Source organism: Hermetia illucens, chromosome 3 (genome assembly GCF_905115235.1).
Source record: "Hermetia illucens chromosome 3, iHerIll2.2.curated.20191125, whole genome shotgun sequence".
NCBI classification, from domain to species: Eukaryota; Metazoa; Arthropoda; class Insecta; order Diptera; family Stratiomyidae; genus Hermetia; species Hermetia illucens.
The window spans coordinates 63,067,892-63,085,767 of NC_051851.1; the positions used below are offsets into that span (position 1 = coordinate 63,067,892).

The 17,876-nt window shown below is 43.6% G+C and overlaps 1 protein-coding gene across 3 annotated transcripts in view; it reads right to left on the reverse strand.

The window, feature by feature from the left end:
* LOC119653268 (cytoplasmic polyadenylation element-binding protein 2) overlaps positions 1-4,994 on the reverse strand; it is a 575,423-nt gene extending 570,429 nt beyond the window's left edge. Inside the window, exon 1 of one of the 3 annotated variants that reach the window (XR_005249669.1) lies at positions 4,737-4,994. The gene's annotated coding sequence lies outside the window, so the exon portion shown is untranslated. The remainder of the gene's footprint in view (positions 1-4,736) is intronic. The other 2 variants (XM_038057890.1, XM_038057889.1) reach the window with 2 other exon arrangements.
* Positions 4,995-17,876: the final 12,882 nt, after the last annotated feature.

Consider the following 17,876-nt stretch of genomic DNA (forward strand, 5'->3'; position numbering starts at 1 on the left):
GATGATTGGCGATAGAATACCGATAGTGAATCTTTCTGATTACAGAGCAAACCCTCAAGGGTAGAATAACAAAACTGTCGTTCAAATATACCAATAATACCAAATTTTACGACAAGATTGTTTCGTCAAAGATAATTTGTTTCGAACCTGTTGAATCGTAATCTGTTTGACAGTACAGCAAGTTGAACGTGACCAGAATCGATGATTAAAATAAAGACGTTCTATTTGAACGTCTTTATTATATATTATCTGATATCCGAAGTTCTCGTCCAAACATTTGCGGAGCTAGGCAACGTGCTAGCCCACGTTGGATGTGCGATAACCTGCGAGAAGTAGAAAGTAAGGCTCAATTGGCAATCTGACATACCTCGGTACCTTATCTGTGAGAAGGACGGTCTGACGGATGAGTGAGCGCTGCACTCATAGCCACCACCAGACCAGACATCCAGGTTTTGCGCCGAGGTCCACGAATTCGATATCCCTAAAAGCTGTCTGGCGTCCTGGCCTGCGCCATCACTCCATCTTAGACAGGGTCTACCTCGTCTTCTTTTTCTACCATAGATATTGGATATTGCCCTTATAGACTTTCCGGATGGGATCATCCTCAACCATACGGATTAAGTGACCCGCCCACCGTAACCTATTGAGCCGGATTTTATCCACAACGGGACGGTCATGGTATCCCTCATAGATTTCGTCATTGTGTAAGCTACGGAATCGTCCATCCTTATGTAGGGGGCTAAAAATTCTTCGGAGGATTCTTCTCTCGAACGTGGCAAAGAGTTCGCAATTTTTCTCGCTAAGAACCAAAGTTTCCGAGGAATACATGAGGGCTGGCAAGATCATAGTCTTGTACAGTAAGAGCTTTGACCCTATGGTGAGACGTTTCGAGCGGAACAGTTTTTGTAAGCTGAAATAGGCTCTGTTGGCTGACAACAACCGTGCGCGGATTTCATCATCATAGCTGTTATCAGTTGTGATTCACGACCCTAGATAGGAGAAATTGTCAACGGTCTCAAAGTTGTATTCTCCAATCTTTATTCTTCCCGTCTGACCAGTGCGGTTTGATGTAGTTGGCTGGTTCGTTTTTCGGTGCTGACGTTGCCACCATATATTTTGTCTTGCCTTCATTGATGTGCAGCCCAAGATCTCGAGCCAATTACCCCTTGCTCGATCTGGATGAAGGCAGTTTGTACGTCTCGGGTCGTTCTTCCCATGATGTCGATATCGTCAACATAGGCCAATAGTTGGGTTGACTTAAAGAGGATCGTACCTCTTGCATTTACATCAGCATCACGGATCACTTTCTCGAGGGCCAGGTTAAAGAGGACGCATAATAGGGTATCCCCTTGTCGTAGACCGTTGTTGATGTCGAATGGGCTTGAGAGTGATCCTGCTGCTTTTATCTGACCTCGCACATTGGTCAGGGTCAGTCTTATTAGTTTCGTCGGGATACCGAATTCTCTCATGGCCGTGTACAGTTTTATCCTGGCTATGCTATCATAGGCGGCTTTAAAGTCGATGAATAGATGGTGCAACTGTTGTCTATGGAGACATGCGACATAATAATGCCTCAACAGCGTTTGTACCGTAACACAAAAGTTGATTGGCATCCGACATATCCAGCCTTCACCAAAGAATTTTGAACAGCGACCGCCGTTGCTATCCGCGCAACCTTAAGACAGCCATAACCCATTCGCACAACCTTAAAATAGCCATACGGAAAATCCTACTAGACTGCTACAAGCCTTGATGCTTGGGCACTGCCCACAAAGTTGAACAAGTACGCTGGGAAAAATGAGCGAATGATGTGTTCGTAGTCCCTGTTGAGTATAATTGAAACCCCTCCTCGCAGCAAACGGAGAGTGGATCTCACCCACCAGTTCAACAGAACGTTTTCTCGATTACTAAAGTTATCCTCGATAAACTAAGTGGGAACTGCGTACGTATTGGAGGTAAAAAGTCTCTAGGATTGAACGAGGTCCCGAGCTAAGGCCAGACCTGAGTGTTTCACAAACACATTTGAATTGTGCATGGTGTACTAGGAGCATTTCTCGCCCAGCGGAAGTTAGCTCTGCTACCAAAGCCCCAAAGACCACCTGTCGTGTCATCATTATATCCCCCATCTGTCTTTTAAACACTATGGGGAAGAAGTTGGAAAGGATGACATAGAACAAGCTACTCCGGTACATTGAGATCACGGGTAGCTCGACAAGTTCATTCCATGGTCGATACGATAATGGCAATGGTCACGGACGTGGCTCAGAAGGCGACATTCATTGGAAAGTGCTGTTCGGCGGCGAGCAAGGGTTAATATCGGCAAACCAAAATATAGTCACAGACCCCTTATCACCGAATCGGCGAAATCAATTCTGCCATATGCAAATCGTGTCTGAGCGGAAGCATTAGAGAACGTAGTGTGAACCCAGTGAAGGTGAGCAGCAGAGGACAGACTGGTTTTAGGACGTATTTGCGTCGCTTCGACTTGGATAAGTTTCGTGACTGTAGCGAAGGGGCCTTAATCCCCGAGCACCAGGAGCACATCATATCCCAGTTTCCGTAGTTCGTGGAGGAGAGAAAAAGTTCGAATGACGCGTAACCTCAACATGGTCGTGTAAATCAAAGCCTTTCGTGCGTAATAATACTTCATTGTGATCCCGTGGGATATGGGCAGATAAGTGTCAGTGCTTTTTGAGAATGTGGATCCCAAGCACTACTGCCACTTGGACAGCAACATCCTTTAGGATTTCCACCTCAATGCTTAGAAAAAACTATGTAATATCTCATATTCGTATGCAGCGGTTGATACTGTTTTACGAACTTCTGAATTCGTATCTACGCAAGTGGCATGAAAATGCATATTTAAGATAATTTCAAGGTTTAAAAAGTCTTAAAACCAATAAAAGCGCCGCCGAATTAACTGTTCTTGTAAGTCGTTGCTAATTCTTTGATATAAAGAAGTGACAATGGTCTGCGAAATTACGCCTGTGTCCTATGTAAATTAAACTTAATTTCACGGCCTCCTATAATCAGAACGGCACATCGTACGTAAATTTAAATTTACAATAGACTCAGAACCCATCAATGTAAATAATGAATGGACGCCTCCAAAGTAGGACACTAACTTCCGAATGCAAAACTCAAGTGCATATATTTGCATCGGAATAGCCCCGCAAGGGAAGGAATAAAAAATAGCGATGCGTCCCGGAGTCCAATCAAAATCGCACCCTAATCCATCAGCTGACCGTCTGAAATTAGGTTTCATTACCATTAGCTCGCTCGAAAATTGCCCAGTCACAAAAGCCGGAAGCCGACAATCGATACGCCGCTGCATATCTGTCCCCAAAGCCACCACACTGTCTGCCCCGAGTCCAAGCGCTGGCCTTAAAGCAGACAATCAAGGACTATTGCACCATCATAATACGCCACGAGAAAAACTCGCCCGCCCGGAACACATTCTCGAGAGCCGCTCGTCTCATACGCGACCGACAGGACATAGGCTTTACGTCTTGGACGTGACCGACTCGATGGAAATGGCTATCAGCGCGGCTCGATGGCGGCGAGCCACCGAAGAAATGCACTGCTGGCAGCGGGCCAACTAACGACTGCAATCAAAGGTCCCCGCGCTGCTTTTCATTTGCCATCAGCCATAAAGCGGGGCCGAAAGAAGGATGTTTTTGCCACACCCGAAGGACGTGCACAGTTGTCGCCGGTGATTGGTGACTCCAAGGAATAGCTCCTTTCAAAACAAATCTTGTGGACCTGGTCTGGGTAGTCAATAGCTGGGAGGATTTCAGGTTGTTCGGCACACGCAAATGTTGTAGGAGCGTGTGACTAATGCGGTGTTTGGCTGTGCCCCCTGCGTGCCGCCGACGGCGACCGGCTACACAAATTGTGCGTTTTCTACTCAACCCAAGCACGCGATCTAGTTGGATTTATTTAGGGCAGACAATTAGCATGAAGAGAACGAGGTACAGAGCGCCGCAATTACATAAAAATAGGCTCAAGACTAGGAAACACATTAGATCCAATTACTCCGCCGAGGAGCCGCCACGCAAGGTACCTACTCTGCCCTATCGCAAACATTATGTAAACATTCCAAACCGCAAAACATTGCCGCAGAACCAATTCTTCCGGCCGTGGCTGGGTCCAGCGCTCGCAGCTTCCTGCACATTTGACATCTGAGCTGTCAAGCGTCGGGCCCAACTATTGCCCGCTCGCAACTGCAGCTCACCGAGACGGCCAAGAATAAAAACGTGAACGTGAGTGTATTATTATTAGCTCCGAAAACACCGGCAAGAGTTAGCTGGCTGCGACCAAGTGTGCAGATGTCATCGTGGGGCTCGCATTCCTTCGATGAAATAAGAACTTCGATAATACAACAATTCTAAACGCTCGGTCGGATCGGTCGCGGCAGCGACGGCCGCCACTAAAACGCGAAGTTTATTTATCGATTGGTGGAGGAATGCAGATCGGGAAACGCGCTGGTGCGGCCGCGGCGCGCCGTACTGGTTCCGAATTTAACGGGAGCCCGGGAGCAGGCACGCGGCACGAAATCCCGGCCCCTGAGCCCCGGACCGGATAGTACTCACTCAACCGAACCTGCCGACAGGCTGCCCAACGTCCTTTGCGCCACAGGAAACTCCGGGGAAACTACACTTGCTCCGGCACAGGCACACTATCCGATGTCGTCGTAGTCATTCGCCCCGCACTATTATTGCATTTTATTTTATTACCGTGCGTTGCGGAAAACAAGTAGACGACGACGACGGCACAAACGACAGACGTTCGTTATCAAACAAGTAGACACATTTCCGCGTTTCTAACGTAACGAGTTGGTCGTTTTCGTAACGCCTCGTTCTCGTCTGGTTGTGTCTGCGCGATGCACAATCTGATTTCAGGTGCAAATTCTACGTACCGAAATAAAAATATCACAGAACAACTTGTGATTGCGATGACCATCGACGGCCATTACAAATGTCGAACTGCTTCACATATCCATCGCGTGAGGTCGCACGTGTTGTCTAACTGCACGTAAAATCGAAAATATGTTTTCCCGCAGCTTTGGCGGCAATCTCGGTTTGAAATAAACTTCTGGTTGTCGAATAAAGTACTTGCTTCTTTTCGCTATTATTATTTGGAGAATATGTTATGGTGCAGCAGGTAGAAGTGAAGGTGGCAAAATTCCCTTTGCTGTTTATGTTCTCAAAAGAACTAGTTAATAAGGCATTGTGAGAAATTTTAATTCCCCCCTTATCATCAAATGTTATCAAAAAATGCGGTACGATTACGTTTTCCTTGGAACCGCGGTATTATGTCAAAACCTCGTCCAAAATAAAACCAATACAACATACAACATTTTTGGATATCTCAGCTATTTTTCAAGATATCGAAAGTTGAAATTTCTGATTTCTCCCATAGTCATGAAGGATATTTCGTTGACCCAAAACCAAAAAAAAAAATTAATAAACAACGTTTTTCGTTTCTCTCACCGGACCCGCGGGGAAGTAGTAATAGTTTGTATGATCCAGCTGTCGCTCGACATGGCGAGAGCTATCTTGCTAATCGGATGCCAGGTATAGCGAGTAACCCGCTTGAGAATATCGATGAGCACTAGGCCGCCATCAATAATGCTCCTTTCTCGGGTTCTACACAGGTCGTCGGCGACGTCCCGTCATAAGATCTGGCTGATTGCGGAAACGTGGAAGTTAATCAATGATCGGAAGGGGTTGACAGCTCTGTTGACCGCTGTGAATAATGGCAGGCATGACGCAGTCGAACCCCAATAACTAGCGACATCCCGAGAAGTTTAGCATAGTGTACGCCAATAATTTGCTATTGCGCTGGTCAGGGAAGCAGAAAACACAATGATTTCAAAAATGTATACCGCATCACAAAAGAACTTGTATATGATCGCAAATCTTTCGATGGTTCTGGGAAAGAGGTTAACGTTGGACTTCTCACCCAAGATGATGAGCAACTGAAGTGGTAGAGATATATTATCATGGTTCTTAACCGTTTCACATCCGATGAGGATCTTCCTCTTATAAATGAAATGGCTAGTCACCGTAGCATACAGATGCGGACTGTTTCTTCAAGCAGAAGAAAAATGATTTCGATCATCAATGCACTCAAACGGAATAAAGTCGCGTAGCTTGACAGTCTCTCCGCAGAGTTCTTTATCGCCCCACTGGTAGCTACTACAGATGTGCTACTTCAACTCGTACGGAAATCTTGGGAATCCGTGACCTTTCCCAGAGAGTGGTAGAAGGGGATAATCATTAAGATCCCAAAGAAGAGCACGCGTTTTGAGTGTGACAGTTGGAGGGGTATCTACGTGCTCTGTCGTTGCATAATCATTAGAATAATCCTGGATCGCATGAAAGAACAAAAAAAAAGCTTCATCGATAGAGAGCAGGCTGGCTTCCGCTGCGGATCCTCCTGCATTGACCACTTCAACACCCTATGGATCATTTTAGAATAGTGGGTGGAGTTTAGACCTTCGCTGCAGCTGTTTTTCAACGATTTCTAGAAAGCTTTCGATAGGGTGAACAGAAAATGAATCCTGCTCTATGCAGGAAGGGCATTTTGGATAAATTAATAGCTGTTACCAGAGCGACATATCTTGGGGCAAAATTTCACGTGCTGCGTCGAGGTAAAATCTCAGAGGATTTTGAGTTCCAAAGCGGAATCTGCAGGATTGCATCCTATCACCGATACTATTTCTGCCTTGTCTGGAGTACGTGGAGGAATTCAATGAACGATGAAATCTTTCCTCGAAAACCTCGACTACGCTGATGACGTATGTTTACTCTCTCACCGAGTCATGGACCCTGGCTAAATGGATCTGGATTTTGAAACAGAGGCAAGTAGAGTTGAGCTGATGATAAACACCTGTAAAGTCTGACGGGTCATTGCACTCTTTCTATCTGCAGAGCATCGAAGGCGCCGATCAATTTTTATATCTAGGAATCGTGGATTCTGCCGGCGGTGGCACCGAACTGGATTTTGGCCGAAACATTAGCAGGCCTAGATCCGCTTTCGCTGCCTTGTTCCAAATCTGGAAATGCAGTTATCTCAACACCAAGCTTAAGTTGGTTAGAGCGCTGGGCTGTCGTAGCGGAAGGTCGTGGTTCAAATCTTACTGGTGACAGAGGGATGTGTTATCGTGACTGGATGCCGGATACCAGACAGAGTAATAAACCGCATACTAAACTGGGTCTCAAGAGCAAACCAGCGACGTATTGTGAGGTTATAACACAGCATTCTTTGCCGATGGATCAAAGATGGTCTATGGAGTCTGAGGGAGAGTATTTTCCGATGCACACAGTGTAGCCGAGTCGTATCACCTTCCAAGCTTCAACAGTGTATTTAAAATGTAAGTAGTGGGGATATTGGAGAACTGTGGATGGCTGGGTATAATATGAGGCACAAGTGTATCATAGTCATTCCGACCGACGGCCAGGTGGTAATTTAGGCTTTATACTCAGTAGCGTCATTCTCTAGGCTGGCGCGGCAGAGCATTGTCACGCTGAACAGTCTGGCCGGTACGTTCAAAGCCACCTCCTCTAGGAACATAAAGGGGAATGATCAGGTCGACAGACTGGCTAGGCGGAGCCTCTCCACTTGCTTACTAGGATTACGGCGATTGAACGGAGCCTATAGGGGACCACTCCGGCAGGCTTGACATACTCGACAAATCGAAGTTGCAGAGAGGAGGAACAAACCCTCAAGTACTTCCTTTGCGATTGCCCGGTTCATGTTAGGGTCACATTGCAGACAGAAGGCAAACAAATCTTTCGCGATATCAAAGAGATTTCTGGTAGTAAGGTGGGGGGCTACTATCCATCATAAACGTTAGGGGCTAACCCCGAAGATCTGTGCCATTGGATATCTCGACCCTGATCATCTCGGTAGACCTCTTGACACCCATACTTACATCAGTTCTACTACAAAGGGAAAAAAGCAAATATAAAAACAATAAATAAGCTAAACCCTCTCTAGTAAACTGGTGTATCAATTGGAACCATATTTCCGCAAAGCTGATAAGCAGGTAATAACACCCAAGAAGAATTTGAGAAGCCAGCCAGCAGAAGTTCAATTATGGCAGAGATCAGTAAGTGTATTCTTACGCAGAAATGGGTATATTACACATTAGTTTCTGTACCATTTAAAAGAAGGCCTGAAACCGAAAACGATCCATAAGAAGGCTCGGGATAAATTGAAGCTTTCGACAGATGAAGCAAAGAAGAGGGGACGGGTGGTGATTATTCCTCAAGAGCAGGAAAAAATCGTAAACCTTGTCGTCGCACAAATGTGTAAGGGATGGAATGCCAAGCTTGTCCTTGGCAGTATACGTTTTCGATCAGATTCGGTTCTAGTAGACTGCGTTACGAAGGGCACGGCAGAATGGCTCAGAGCATACATGGTGCCAATCAACCTTCTCAAAACCGCAACGATCGAAACAGAGGAACTGCTAAACCTCATGGCTGCCCAAAATTAGATCTACATACGTGGCTTCAAAGAGTATTTAGAAGAGAATCAAAGGGCTAAGGAACATTTGTTATGATCACGGTGGATAGCTGATCGATAGAGGTAATCAGGAATAATAAATACTGTGTCAGTTGCAGATTTAGCAATGCCCCAGTATATGAATACATTGAGAAATCAAAAAAGGATACTTCAGAGGATAAAATGGATCAGGCTTACGGTGACTGGAAACGCAAAAGTGAGCAACTAGATAGACCTGCTGCCTAGTAAAGAGAAAAGACTGGTCGATCTCGATCTAGATCTGCTAAGCCCTTCAACCAACTAAAACAAACCGAGGATCTCCAAGGTGTTAAAACACACTGGATGGCTGGGAATGAGATTAATGGTGACACCAGCAGATTCTATAGCCATAAATGAAAAGTAAGATTGTCCTCATGGTGAGGTACTATAACCCCCACTAAGGAGTATTGTAGTAGACCAACTCTTAGAAAATCGAACTAACAGTGGAATAAAGGTCCAGAGTTACACTTATAAAATAGTATTTATCTGTAGGGGCAAAATGTGAGGACACCTTATGGCAAAGAATTCAATTGGGACTGACGGTTACTACTAAGTGTTGCATAAGGTAGAACACTTCAGACCCTTCAGAATAAACGGTATAACTCAACAGGAACTAAACTAAACTGAAAGCTACTCTAGAAGAAGATGTACGTCCGAAAGCTACAACCGTTTTGGTGATTTGCAGGTCTACATATATACGTTGGATATGTAATGCAATAGTATGGCCAATTATTGTCTATGGCCCACTAAGTTGTCAGAAGAAACTTTAACGCGGGATAGCAGTTAGAGTGTCACACAAATTTCACAAAAGGCCCGGGGTTATCAGCAAGGTGTAAAGCAGGGAAACGAGAGATAACGTTGAATGGCTTTGTGGTTAGAGCGTTAGGCTGTCGCGATGGATGGACGCGGTTCAAATGTTACTGGTGACAGAACTTTGTGTCGTGACTGGACGTTGGATGTCAATCGATTGAGCTTGGAATGAGCGTCTGAGTTAAAATTATGGCGAGTGCAATGCTGACCACATACCACCTCTTAGTACGGTACACTACGGTCTAACACACTTTAAGGCCTAGATCCAATCAGATGGTTTCGCAAAAGTTTATTATTATTAATACCGATATCATGGCAACGAAATTTAGTTTTGACGAGAAATTTGAATCACTGCCGAGCATACGATCAATTGAGCTACTGCTGAAACCAGCTACGCATATAATAAGGTCTAGATGGGCAATTATACCGACGCGCCATCCCCCCCGAACTTCCCGAGGCGCTTGCATACCCTTCCACCGACCTGTAGTATGTGTTCTTGGGGTGAACAACTTGTCTCCTATTTTGGGATAGTAAATTTCAATGCATAGCGTTCCCTGCGATGAAGTTGACGCGCTTCGTTAATGTGTGATAAATCCACTACCACGTCCACCTTTTGAACAACTCGTTCACGGGTGTCCGGTCTGTGCGCTGAAGAAGCTCTCCATTCCTAATTGTTTCAGACCAGCATACCCCGACGACACGTCGTAGATGAAGGTTTGAAACTTTTGAGAAACGGTGATGGTCACTTTCCGTGTGCTGCTTCCATATTGATATGATGGTTTTGATATAATTGCGATAACAAAAAAAAAAAAATATTGATCACAAGATGTAATCCTGGCGGACTCCGCAGGCAAGGTAGTGAACCAGTGGTGAAACTAGTCTGTAAAGGAGTAGAAATGCCGGTGTATCGACTAGAACCCTTCTGTTCAATAAAAAACTGGTTCGTGATAATGATATTCCGGAAAAAAGAGGAACAGCTCAGGAAATTATACTGGGCGAACTTACCAGAACTGCAACAGTTCGGGGTGTTTATGGGAACATATGAAGCAAAGCGTTTGCGATATTATTTGGACCTCATCAAGCAGAAACTTAGGATCATAACACTAATGCTGCCGCCTAGCACGACTGACGACTTTGAAGACAGATTCTAAGGGGAAAACAATGAATTTTCCGCACACATATTGGGAAAATGTTTGGTGCTTGTGCAAAGTAGAAAACCACATCTGCCAAAATACCTAGTGTGTTACCAGATGCAAGGTGAAGACACCTAGAATCCTAAAACTTTTGTGAGTTATAAACTGATTGATGCATGTGCGTTTCCTAACTGGAGGACCAGTTCTGATTTGCCTGGTTTAATCTTTCGCTGTAATTTAATGTCAATGGATTTTTGGAACAAAGAAATTATTTACTCTCTTAAAAAATAGCACCCCCAGAGTAGCTTTTAATTTACAGGTTGGTTATCAAAAGTAACGAAACTGCGCTTAAACCCACTGAATGTATTCGGTCATGGTGAAGATCTGATTCAGCTGCATTTTCGTCGATAAAAAGCTACGAGTTGTTTGCAACTTCATTTTGCACAAACAAGACTTTCATTGGATTAAGCGCACTGGAAAGTGCTTTGGACACCAATCGCATAGTATTTCCTTCTTAACTCTTTTCCCCAGTACTCTGGAAAGTGGTGGCAATTTGAAAATTAACACTAATTTGATGGAAGGTAACAAAACATGTCCTTGGCTATACAAGTGTATTATATATACATATTTCTCTTTCATATATACTCCCAAGCCTACTTTAATGTTCAAAACTTGGAAGATCTTATTCATTTTTTTGGTTACTATTATACATTTACCAAAATGAACAATTCCCAGTAAATGGAATGAAGTAAAATCATTCCTTGCTCCACTAGTCGAATTGGATCAATATAATGATGATGGTGGTGTTTATATTACATTGTATTACAAATGCACGAATGTAGTCGGGGCCCACAGAGGCCATCATCACCCTTCAAAGATTTTCTTTATCCACACACAAAGCGATGTTTATTCCAATTCATTAAATCGCATTAAGTCGTTATGCTGTGCTTCGCTTGTTTCTCCATCAACTTGTAATTGCACGCTATACGGAATAAGGATAACCAAAGATACAGCCAAGGATGAGGATATGATGGAAATATAGGTCGATAGTCGCCGCGTTTTTAGCCCACTGTTTTAATGTGGGGCTAATTCGATCTCCTCTACATGCTCTGCAGTAGCTTTTTTTAAAGAACCAGAAGTAACGCAGATGTTATGTTTTTCAATCTTCTTCAAGGAGTTTGATATCAATTATTGAGGAAAATGTACAGAGGTATTAACTATGTCAGAAATATCAGCCTCTCTCTTATCAATTTAAAATCACTACTGCGTTCGGGGCTGGCAGTCGAGGTTGTGATTTATATTTATTTTCAATATCCACTAGCTCCAAGGCACTAGCCAAAAATAAAATTGCCTGCACAATATACCAGATCTATTTTCTAACCGTAACTGCACGTGACTTGATTGCACTGAGATCATTTTACTATCGGGACAATAACAATGTATGAAGGCGATGTTTTTCTTTAGTCGGAAATTGCTAGTCCAAATACAAGTCAGAACGGCGGTAGAAGAGGATGCCGCACCGTGACATGGAAAAAATGTAAAATAGTGGAGGGTCAAGTATTTTATAAACGAGCCCTGGTTTCTGTTCCCCGAGCCGGTATGATTTGTAAGCTTCTTCAGCCTTTGTCCCGTTCACAAGCGGGATCGCACGGTACACGGCCATGAGAGAATTCGGTATCCCGACGAAATTAATAAGACTGACTAGGCTGACCCTGACCAATGTTCGAGGCCAGATAAAAGCAGCAGGATCACTCTCAAGACCATTCGACATCAACAACGATCTACGACAAGGGGATGCCCTATCACGCGTCTTTTTTAACCTGGCCCTCGAGCAAGTGAACCGTGATGCTGCCGATATCGACATCATGGGAAGAACCACCCGAGACGTACAAACTGCCTTCATCCAGATCGAGCAGGCGGCAATCGGGGCAAGATCTTGGGCTGCACATCAATGAAAGCAAGACAAAATATATGGTAGCAACGTCAGCACCGAAAACCAACCAACCAACAACATCAAATCGCACTGGTCAAACGGGAAGAATAAAGATAGGAGACTGCAACTTTGAGACCGTTGATAATTTCTCCTATCTAGGGTCGAAAATCACAACCGATAACTGCTACGATGATGAAATCCGCGCATTTTAGCTTACAAAAACTGTTCCGCTCGAAACGTCTCACTATAGGGTTAAAGCTCTCACTGTACAAGACAATGATCTTTCCAGTCCTCATGTATTCATCGCAAACTTGGGTTCTTAACAAGAAAAATTGCGAACTCTTGGCCGCGTTCGAGAGAAGAATCCTCCGAAGAATTTTTGCTCCCCTATATGAGGATGGACGATTCCGTAGTCTACACAATGACGAAATCTATGAGCGATACCATGACCGTCCGGTTGTGGATAAAATCCGGGTTAATAGGTTACGGTGGGCGGGTCACTTAATCCGTATGGATGAGAATAATCCCACCCGGAGAGTCTATAAGGGCAATATCTATGGTAGAAAAAGAAGACGAGGCCGACCCTGCCTAAGATGGAGCGATGGCGTAGGTCAGAACGCCAGACAGCTTTTGGGGATATCGAATTCGTGGACCTCGGCGCAAAACCGGGATGTCTGGAATTCCTTATTAAGGCAGGCCTAGACCGGATAGCGGTTGTTGCGCCGTTGATGATGATGATGACTTGGGACAGGCTTTAAGGACCCGCTCTACTACCCGTCTCCTCTGCTGAGGCGTGAACGTTAATGAGACCTATATTTCTAAATTTACCTCGCAAACGCAAACGTTTCATTTTTCTTTCTTCCTAGCTATACAAATTGATTGACGCCTTCGATGCTCTGCCCATTAATGCAGATAGGAACGTATCCATCCAGAACGATTTCGCCAACAAGATACAACATTGGCGGACTCCGCTTTGGGCCACAAAATCTTCCGAAATTTAACCTGGGTGCAGCACCTGACATTTTGCGCCATCATATGTTGCCCTGATAATAGAATAAATAAGCAATCTATGGTCTGATAAAGATCGCTTACCATGAGCAAGTAAGAGACGTATATCATAGTGTACGACGTGACAAAAAGAATTCCGGAATTGCATTGGTACGGAAAAGGATGAGCTGGACGTCCAGTTTAGTAGGGTTAAATTCACCTTACTGCATCCTATCTGGTCACACCTCTCGTCAAGGGATCCAAAGCAATAAAACTGGTCTTCCGGATTGGGGGTGCGGCCCCCTGTGATTACCACCTTTAAGAAACCAAACAACGTGTACAGAGATAGGATGAACAGCCTCGGGCAGAATTGATAGAATGAATGACTATACTCTTAATTTTTGGAATATTAGATCAATAAACAAATCTAGTGCCTTCAAAGATCTACTTCAACAGGCCATCAAGTACAAGCATATGGTAGCCCAGGAAACGAATTGGGCTGGTTCTAAGATAACCAATATGAAGTCACACTCAATTTTCAGAAGTGGAACGCTGTCAGGGAAACATGCGTGGGTACTTGCTTTCGTCGTTGACAGCGCCTTTAAAGCACATATTATTAGCTTCAAACTTATACACTAAAGATTATATGCGCACCGTACAACACAATGATCGGCTGTGTGTCTGTCACACACATTTTTCTCAGAAACGATTATACCGATTGACACACAGTGTAGTGGGACGGTGGGAACTGTGAACACTCACGCACACAGTGAGCTATATAGTTCTGTGTGGTTGCTCAAAATATATGAAAAAGGGGGGTGTACAATTTTGTTTCATAAAATATACCTATGGGGGTGAATGAGAATGAAAGGGTATTTTTCAATTTCAGTACTGACATTTAATGAAAATATAGTCCCTAGGCTCCGAAATACCCTCCATATCGATACCTGTCCAAATAAAGTTAATGATAGTATATAATTATAATTTTTAGTAGTTGACTGTAAAACTCCCCTTAAGTTCATCCTAGAATCATGGAATTTACAATAATATCGGCTATAATGCAAACATGGTTCAAGTTTGGTGGAAAGCCACTGTATTAAGAAAGTGAAGGTCAAATCTGTTGCGTCAGGGTAAATTTTAAGGTTTTGAAAGACAGAATCACGTTAAAGTGAGTATTCTGATATAATACAATATATGCATATCATTATGTGCTAGATACAAATTAAATAAATGTCCACTCAAATATTTTTATATAAGAATTATATAAAACCTTTCATATCTAAAGCGTCCAGCTCCCGGTTTCCCGATTTGTTTCTTGCTTTATTTATTTACTTATTAAAACCGGTCTACTGTCTGTCTGCCACACACATTTTTCTAGGTACCCAAGATAGAGCATATAACTTGGGAACGCCCGCAGAACCAACACCAACAGCTCTATTTTCAAAACAAGACGAAGAAGTATGAAGTTAAGTCTCTTGCACCTAAAAACGAGACCAATTGTTCGAACTGATCCTCCTAAATAACTTTTTATAAAACCAAGAAAAGAACCTCGAACTGGATGGATTTTAAAACGACAAACCCGGCGACGAAAACGAGAGAGACTGATATAACAGCATTACCAGAGATGCTTTGGCCAGGGTTTGTGTCCTGAAGAACAGCCACTACACTATTCTTGGTAATCCAATATACCGTGCGCTCGGAGTAGGTTTCTTAGTCAGCCAAAAATGAAACCTGCATTGAAAATATAATCGAACGGATTATATTTTCAATGCGTTTGCGTTTGCGAGGTAAATTTAGAAATATAGGTCTCATTAACGCGGGTCCTTAAAGCCTGTCCCAAGTCATCATCATCATCAACGGCGCAACAACCGGTATCTGGTCTAGGCCTGCCTTAATAAGGAACTCCAGACATCCCGGTTTTGCGCCGAGGTCCACGAATTCGATATCCCCAAAAGCTGTCTGGCGTCCTGACCTACGCCATCGCTCCATCTTAGGCACGGTCGGCCTCGTCTTCTTTTTCTACCATAGATATTGCCCTTATAGACTTTCCGGGTGGGATCATCCTCATCCATACGGATTAAGTGACCCGCCCACCGTAACCTATTGAGCCGAATTTTATCCACAACCGGACGGTCATAGTATCGCTCATAGATTTCGTCGTTATGTAGGTTACGGAATCGCCCATCCTGAGATAGAGGACTGGCAAGTCTTGTACAGTAAGAGCTTTGAGCCTATGGTGAGACGTTTCGAGCGAAACAGTCTTTGTAAGCTGAAATAGGCTCTGTTGGCTGACAACAACCGTGCGCGGATTTCATCATCGTAGCTGTTATCGGTTGTGATTTTCGACCCTAAATAGGAGAAATTGTCAACGATTGGTTGATTCGTCTTCGGTGCTTACGTTGCCACCATATATTTTGTCTTGCCTTCATTGATGTGCAGCCCAAGATCTCGCGCCGCCTGCTCGATCTGGATGAAGGCAGTTCGTACGTCTCGGGTGTATCGTCAGCATAGGCTAGTAGTTGGGTGTCTCAAGTATGATATCAAAAGTAACAGTTAAGTAAGGAGTAAGGAGTTTTCAGGCGATATCGGTTCTCAAAGTTTACATAAAAACACCTTCCTTTCAAAGAATATCTGCTCTCGTTCAGAGATAATGACTACCTTTGACTTGGGATTTAAAAATAACACTCAAAGTTTCCTATGTTTGCGTTAGAAGGCAATTAAAAGGGGTAAAAACTTGCAAATTTCCAAACTTTACTGATTCCGGAACCTTAACGAATTCGGGGTTGAATTGCTATTGATGGCTACTATAAGACATGACATGATTTGGGCTGGAAGATTTCGGTCCAAGTTAAGGAGCATCACAATTATACAATTCCTGCAGACCACTTTCGGATGCCTTGGATTTCCGCATATCCTAGGGATTCCAGACTTTTCTAGAGAATTGAAGAAGCGGATGATCGATAAAATTCCAACAAAAGGCACCCGTCTTGAGTGCGACTATTGTAGGGATATCTGCGTGCTTCCTGTCCCCTGTATTCATGGGTTCATGGGTTCGGCACTTTTGCTTTTCCAGATTCCGTTCAATTTTAGTTTGATTTTCCTTTTTACACTTTTACCAGGTACAATTTTTCTATGAAAAATAGGCACGGCTGTCTATTTGTATTTTTTTAATATTATTTAATTTTTATTTATTTATTTCAACACCAACTTACGTTCAAGTTTACTTCCATGGGGAGTCTTGAGTATTTTCAAGCATTCAGAAGTTCTGTATTGAAAACAAACTGAAACGAATCCGCCCCTAAAAACGTGACAAATTGTACCAACTGGTCCTCCAGGTTGGAGGTTGTGTAGGACCTAGAACCTCACACAGAAAACAACTTATCACGAAACCGTAAAAGGAGCTTCGATCATCAACCGGAATAAGGATTTGCTCATTTTCTCATGGAATGTCCACTCCCTGTACAGAGAAGAAGCTGCGAAGCAGCTAGCCGATACCCTGTTCCAATATAGGGCCGATGTAACAAGGTAGCAGCAGGTGCATTGGACAGGGACCGGTTTCCTGAGGAAGAGCCACAGTAAACCATGCGCTCGGAGTAGGTTTCCTAATTAGGGAAAAAATGGAACTGCTGTTATCTGATTTGAAAATATAAGCAAAATACTATGCACTCTGCACTCATTAACATTTACGCCCCTACCGAAGAGCCGGATACCTTCACCTTCTACGAGGTAGTTGAGAGGATCGTCAACGTCTGTTCTAAGTAAGATGCCAAAATTATAGTTGGAGATTTCAGTAGTCAAGTAGGAACTTAGCCCTTATTCAGGTAATTCGTTGGCCCCCATAGCTTACACAAAATTACCAATGGTAACGGAGTGCGGAATATTCAATTACAAAATGGTCACTGAAAGTATTTGGTTCGCACAGAGACTAGTCCACAAGCAAATACGGGCCTCTCCGTCTCCTTTCAACCTTGATGAATTTCAATATGTTATAGAGGGGCCAATATAAACTCGGATCAATATCTCGTTGGCATGGTGCTTTGAGCTCGAATAACAATACACCTCGAATCCTCTCTGACAATCAGGTGAGAGTAAACACTGACGTTATCCGAAACACCTATAAGGGCAAAATGGATGCCGCAATAAGCGGTGGTCGTGGAGATGAAGTATCAAGAAATGATCTTCACAATCTCCTGAAGAACATTATCATTGATACGGCCACAAACGTACTTGGTCTAAGACTCAGTAGAAAAAGTAGGAACGACTGCTTCGATGAATGTTAGCTTGCAACGGAACGAAGGAATGCCGCATACTCTCAAAAAACGCGGGCATGATTTCACAAAAGGAAAAAGGAAGCTTGGTAGAACCAACATAGTCTGCGATCTGAGTGTAATTATGCGGTGTTTCGAGCGATTAATTATTTGAAATAATAAAAAACAACTTGTTTTTTTCTTTTTCGCTGGTGT